The sequence below is a fragment of the Manis javanica genome, chromosome 12 (genome assembly GCF_040802235.1).
Source record: "Manis javanica isolate MJ-LG chromosome 12, MJ_LKY, whole genome shotgun sequence".
NCBI classification, from domain to species: Eukaryota; Metazoa; Chordata; class Mammalia; order Pholidota; family Manidae; genus Manis; species Manis javanica.
The window spans coordinates 13,286,080-13,293,554 of record NC_133167.1 but is presented as its reverse complement, the minus strand read 5'-3'; positions in this window follow the sequence as shown (position 1 = coordinate 13,293,554).

The window sequence follows — 7,475 nt, the reverse complement described above, 5'->3', positions numbered from 1 at the left end:
TTAACCTCTTTGCAATATTGTATACAAATGGGGAGAAAAGATGGGCAAGGTTGACTGATCCCACATGTTTATCTCTGCTCCATCCCAGAACCACCTTCAGTAATAGTAAAGGATACAGAGCATACAATTTTGTGCCTTTACACAGAGGCAAGAGAACGGGATATAAATCCTATTGGCTGAAAATAACAGAAGTTGGTGGCAATAAATGCTGTCTCCAGCTGCCGCAAAGACGGTCCCTGTGTGTGTGATGATAATGAACTTCGGTGGAGAAAAAGCCAGTTTCTCAGCACTGCCGTCCCACCCACAAGAATCTCAATATTCTTCCATAAACTACACTCAATAAGTGAGCGAAGGAATGGATGAATGACTCCACAATTTCAGAGGGGTTCTAGATAACAAAAGAGTTTTGCTGGATTTCTGAGTCAGCTTTTTATCTCAAGTGCCAGATGACTCTAGCAAAATAAATGGATAAATATTATATGTTGGCCAATTTCTCTAATCCAGAACCTGGGAAAGAATCTAAATGGTAATTTGGAGAGCACCTCTTTCTGACAATTGAAAAATTCTTTAAATTCCATCTGGTCTTCAGGTTAAACAACAACAACTGTTCAATTATTATTATTCTTGTTAAATTCAGCACCAGAGGGTGCTCATATAACCCCTTCATCTAGAGACCAACAGATTTCAAAGTAAAATAACTCTTCTAATGATTTTGATATTAAAATATATAATTTTTGCCTGGGATGAATGTTAGAATGTTTATTTAGATATATGCTATTAGGGTTGTCTCAGAAAATAGCAGAGAAGCTTTAATCAACTACACATTTGTTCTCCAATTTGTTATCTACTCACAACTTCTGCCAAATGAAAACAGAAGCAAAAACTAATCAAACATGAAAATTACATTTTCCACATGCACCTCTCTAGAACCCTAAAACTCATTCTCTTTTCATATGCTCTGTTTTACATTTTACTACTCTTTTCTTATAAAAGATCACATCAGAATTTTCTAGGCTCTTTGAGTCAAAGTACAGAGCAAAGATCTTTAAAGAAAAATGAGTAGTCGTTTGGTGATTGATAAGTCATTTGAAAGAAATGGGGAGTTGCAAATCAATAGTCATATAGTTTCAGTAATGCAAGCTGAATAAATTCTAGATATCTGCTGTGTTAAGATTGTTCCCATAGTTAAGAATATTATATTATACACTTAAAAGTCTGTTAAGAAGGTTGGGCTCATTTAGTGTTTTTACCACAATAAAATTAAAATTAAAAGGAAGTCTTGGATATCCTAAATTGAAGTCATCATCTATGGTTACAGAAATTAAATCTACCTTAATGTTAATAATCATTAACATTAAGTGTGAATGAGCAGATAAATTATCTTAGGGCTATTATCATTTGCCAAATGACTTAAACCAAAACTAATTTTTTAAAATGAAGCTAATCTTATTTGTGTGGAAATAGATTTTCTCTGATAGTAAACTAAAATAAAGTCCTGGAAGATTATATGTTAGTTTCCTTATTGTATCTGCTTGTCAAAAGCAAGAATTTGATATATTTGTGTCCCTTACCTACCAGTAACAAAGCTATGCCCTTTAGAAAGCAGACTTATTTTGATATTTTTGAAAGCTCAGTAAGTCTGCTGTACCTGTAAATATTTGAATACTAGCTTAGTGCTGAGGAAAAGAAAACAGTATTTCATTATTTACTGACGTCATTTTATAGAACCTGTGACCATGGCAACCAGGTGCTACCAAATGACCCAAATGGAGGCCACACCTGCCACTTTATCTAAATTACTATTGGAAACACACAAGCTCTATGGATTTATTGAATTGTATTAGATAATGGGTATTTTTTAAGGAATTCAAAATGGGAAAAATGTCTTGTTTTTATCCAAAGAAGTAGATTTGTTACTTTTACACTGTTTCCTGAAGGTAATATTCATAAATGACTCAAGGATTTGAAGAAACAAAGGAAAGAGATCTGCAGATGCAGAAGGCAGACAGATCACATATGCTTATCTCTGCTCCATCCCTGAATCCCTTTCGATAATGGTAAAAAGCTATATGGTATCCAATTGTGTGCCTTTATACAAAAACAAGAGAGCAAGAGAAGAAATGACAGCAGGCCAGATTGTCAACAGAATTTTGAAGGTTGGAAAATAGATGGATGAGTCACAGCTGATTTAGCAGAGCAGAGATGCTGAAATCAAACTGTGCATTGGGGCAGGAGAGAATCACAGTAATAGGCAAGCTGAGTCATACTACAGAGCCCTCAAAGGCACAGTGATTGAGGGAACCAGAATCTTCCAAATGAAGTCCAAGTTATGGAGTGGAGCTGAAAACATAGAGCGTGGTTGATTGAGCACTTACATCCCCAGTTCACACCCCTGAAACTGAGTTAGGTAACTTTCCTGGAAAGGCAAGCAGAGGAAACAATGGATCATTGGGCTGAAAACAGGGAAGGGAATGAAAAACCTGAATACCTAAGAGCCAGACACGCAGTCCCCTGCCCTGCCGAGCTATCAGGTATGTACCCACCAGGCTAGAAACCGGATGAGTCTTCTTAGGAAATGGGCAAGGTGTGTCTATTTTAAATAATAAAACTCACAATAGTATTAGACGCTTAAAACTATGTATACATATTTATCACTAAAATATAAGAATAAATTATTCATGTCAGGAAAGAGCTGCTTTGAATCTGTGCCTCAAACAGTGTAGATTATGTGTGTGGTATATGGCGAAAAATTTTAATGTGCATGGCATTGCTCGGTTATGCGAATGCAACAGCATGTTGTTGGGGTTATCCTGTCCCCTGAGGATTTGACATAGACGGCCAAAGTGCAGCTTCAGAGACTGGAAATAACTACATCCTAAAAACCCCCCAAATAATAAGGGCCAGACATGCCCCTAGGACCTACCGAGAGGTAGCAAGACAGACTCAGTTGCCCCCACAACTGTCTCAGTACCTACCCTCCCCCTCCCTGTTCCCTCCAGGAAAGAGAAGCAGAGGGGACTTGGGGGTGGGGCTGGAGGAAAAAGAAAGCATCATTGGAATCCCGAGCCCTGCCCTCCCTGGGGAGAAGTCCGTAACTTCAGGAAGTGAACGGTCTCGGGTCTCCATCCTCCCTTCAAGCTGAGAGAAGGCGTAATTGCTGTAACAAACTACCACAGACTTAGTGGTTTAAAATAACACACAATTGTTATTTTACAGACCTGGAGGTTGGAAGTCTAAAACTGGTCTCCCTGGACTAAAACCAAGGTATTGGCAAGGCTGCAGTCCTTCTGGAGACCCTAGAGAAAAATCTGTTTTCTTGCCTTTTCTACCTTCTGGAAGCTGCCTGCATTCCTTGATTTATGGGCCCCTTCGAGCTTCAAACCCAGCAAAGGCTGATGAGATTTTTCTAGCATTGCATCACTCTCACACCATCACTGTCTTTTCAGAACAGCCCGGGACTCTTGGATACCTTCTACTATTGTCACCAAGGACTCAGGAGATAACCCAGGGGGGTAAGACCCAGAACCTCCCTCCGACTCAGCAGCTCATGCCACTGATCACATGGTCTCTTCTCTCTCCGACTCAGCGTTAGGGTTTCCTCTTTGAGATCCAAACACAAATCAAGACGAGGCTCTTGGTTTTTATTTTCCTTCGTCCTATTTCAGCACATCCTCCAATAACATGACTCTTTGTGGAAAATAGCTTACAAAAATGGCCACTCTTATTCCCCTTCATGCTCTTTTGCAATGTGACTTTGAAGTCCCTCCCAACAAGAGATAGGGTCTCTTTCTCTACCCCTTGAATCTTGACTCAGTCCTCTTTATTGGAACATGGCCAGTACCATATGAACAAGAACGGGTTAGCTGGCTGGAGGAAGGGACACATTGAAAAATGGAGACAAGCTAGCCCATGGGAGACCATCTCAGCTCAGCCCAGCCAGTCCACCAGGCAGCTGACCACAGACGGATCAGTAGTAAGCCCAGCCAACACTAGAGCTACCTAGCTGAGCTCAGCCAATCAGATGACTTGTAATATCATGAACTAAACATAAATGATTGTTGTCTAAAGACAGGAAATTTGAGATGGTTCATTATGCAGCAAGAGCTAATTCAGCTTTTTATGTCTCCTTCCCCTTCCCGCACTTCACCAGCATGGAGAAGCAGGGTTTCATAGTATTTCCCTCTCTTCATGGACTGTGCTTAGAAATATCACTCATCACCATTCCTCTTTCTGGAAACGCCAAGCCTCACGGTGCAGCTTTAATGGTGGAATCAATCTTGTCTGTGTACTGCGGAAGAAACTCTGTGATCTAATTTGTCAGGCCTAGTTTATAATATGTTTATGACGTCTAAAGGAATTTAAAAATTATTTTTTTTCTCTATGAAGCCTGGGTTGGAAGACAATTTCACTGTTGCAGACTCAAAACTTTCCATTCAAAAGCTGATGGGTTCCTCTTTGGCTTTGTATCCCTGCTTTCATGAATCTCTGAATCCTCCCAAGGCCAAGTGGTTGCCTCTGAAAGAATGGGTATGGAGAAAAAAATCACCTTGACACTAATACAAAAAGAACGGAACAGTGAAATGTGTTTAAAAATATTATCTTCCCAACAGGTATGACACAGGTACCCTTGGGGCAATGAGGCACATCCTAGATTCTTCATAAATATGGAAAGACAGAATTGAAATTCATAACCTTTTATGTCCATATAGAACATTCTATGACTTTTGGTACTTTTGAACCAGTTGGAGCTGCATTGCAAAAGTTAGTTGCACAACATGGATGGAGCTAGAGGGTATTATGCTCAGTGAAATAAGCCAGGCGGAGAAAGACAAGCATCAAATGATTTCACTCATCTGTGGAGTATAAGAACAAAGAAAAACTGAAGGAACAAAACAGCAGCAGAATCACAGAACCCAAGAATGGACTAGCAGTTACGAAAGGGAAAGGGACTGGGAGGATGGGTGGGAAGGGAGGGATAAGGGTAGGGAAAAAGAAAGGGGGCATTACGATTAGCATGTATAATGTGGGGGGGCACAGGGAGGGCTGCGCAACACAGAGAAGACAAGTAGTGACTCTACAGCATCTTACTACGCTGATGGACAGTGACTGTAATGGGGTTTGTGGGGGGGACTTGGTGAAGGGGGGAGCCTAGTAAACATAATGTTCTTCATGTAATTGCAGATTAATAATAACAAAATAAAAATAAATAAAGTAAGTTGCAGACTTCACCGACCATTTACTTATTTATTTCATACGCTATGATGTCGAATGTTATGTTGAACAGAAGTGATGACAATCGCCATCCTGGCCTTGTTTCAGTCTTAACGGAGAAGTATTCAGTCCTTAACCAGTTAGTCTAACTTAAATGTAGGTTTTTCATACTGCTGTATAAAAGGATGAAGAAGTTACTTTTTATTTCTAATTTACTGAGAGATTTTATAATGAATGTTAAATTTAGTTACATGCTTTTTGTATGGTGAATTTTTCATTTCAGATTCTGTACTTTTTCATCTTTAGAATTTCTATTTGATTTTCATATACTCCATCTCTCTTTTCAGTATCATCATGCTTTTCTGTGATTATGGGCATATTTATAATAGCCATCTTAAAATGTTTGTCTTATGATTCTATTAACTATCTTATTTCTGGGCTTGTAGCTCTTGATTGGTTTTCCTCCTCGTTATAGGTCATAATGACCTGCTTAGAGTTTTCTAGATTTTTACAAGATACTGGACATTATAATTTTACATTGTTTAATGTCTGGATTATGGTTGTTGTCCTTCAGAGAGTATTAAATTTGTTCTGGCCAGCGATTCAATTTCTTGCCAATTAGGTTGGTTATTTCAAGGCTTGATTTTTAGTTTTTGTTGGGGTGGATTCTAGATCAGTCTTTATTCTGGGCTACTTACAGTTGATCCTTGAGCAATACAGGGGTTCAGCTGACACCTGTGCAGCTGAAAATCCACATATGACATTTGACTCCCCAAAAACTTAACTACCAATAGCCTACTGTTGACCAGAGCCTTACCAATAACATTAACAGTCAATTAGCGCATATTTTGTATGTATTATATACTGTACTCTTACAATAGAGTAAGCTAGAGAAAATAAATTTTTTTTTCAAATTGTTGCAAATCTCCAAAAAATGTTCCAGTGTACTTATTGTAGAAGTAGACTCATGTAGTTCAGAACCATGTTGTTCAAGGGTTACCTGGATGGCTACAGGACTAAGGCATGATCCTCTGGCATCCTCACGGAGTGCCCAAGGTGGTCAATGAGGACAGTCCACTCTCACAAATCCTAATTCAGCATCTCCTGCATGAGTGATCTCTAAAAGCATTCAGCTCGGAGCTCCTCAGTCGCTCTCTGCCTGTCCTTGGGGCAGTTCATTCTTTGCCTGTATAGCTTAGTGTTCACAATAGATTCAAGGGAAACTCCATGCAGATGTCTAAAGCTTTTTCTCTGTGTGGCTTTCTCCCCTCTGGGACTCTGTCCCACAAGTTCCTGAACTATGACTTAAGTCTGTTCTACTCAGGGAGACCTTTGTAATCTGTTTCAGTGAGCCCACCTTGAACAATGATTCAGAGAGTGACGCTGGGCAGAAAGCTGCATCGTTGTAAGCCAGACCACATGTAAATGACCTTCTCTCAGGGATCAAGTCATGTGCAGCCCGTTCAATTTGTGAAAACAGTTGTGTCATATATCTTGTCCAGTTTTCCAGTTCTTAAGGCAGATGGCAAGTTCAGTTCATTACGCCATTTTGGCCAAACACAAAAGGTCTTTCTATATCCCTGCTGGTATTTTTTCCTACCTTGTCATTTATAAGAAAAAGGAATATTGAAAATCTCCAACTATTGTGGGTTTATTTCTCCCTTTAAGTTTGTCTTCTTTTTCTTTTGTATTTAAAACTCTGATCCGAGGACATATGTGTTTAGGGTTGTTGAGGGCTCTTGGTAAATTTGCCTTTATCACTGAAATGTTCCTCCTTATCACTGATTTATAATGTTCCTTGCTTTAAAGCCTACTTTGTTTGATATTAATATAACTATTCCAGCTTTTTAATGACTATTCTTTTTATTAAATAGCAATTTTCAACTGTTTAGTTTTAACCTACCTCTGTCTTTATATTTAAAGTGAAGTTTTTTGAAGACAGTATAGATTGGATATTGCTTTTTATTTAGTCTTACAATCTCTTCATTTTAACTTGAACAATTAGGCTATACTTGTTTAATGAAAAGTACTGATAGAATAAATCTAATATGTAACTTTTTGTTTTCTATTAGTACAATCTGCTTTTTTTATTATTACTCTTTTCCTGCCTTCTTCTGAATTAATTGTATATTTCTTTAGTATTTCATCTTAACTTTCCTATTGACTTTTTTTTTGCTATCATTGATGTACAGTTACATAAACAACATTATGGTCACTAGACTCCCCCTATTATCAAGTCCCCACCACATGCCCCATTAAAGTCA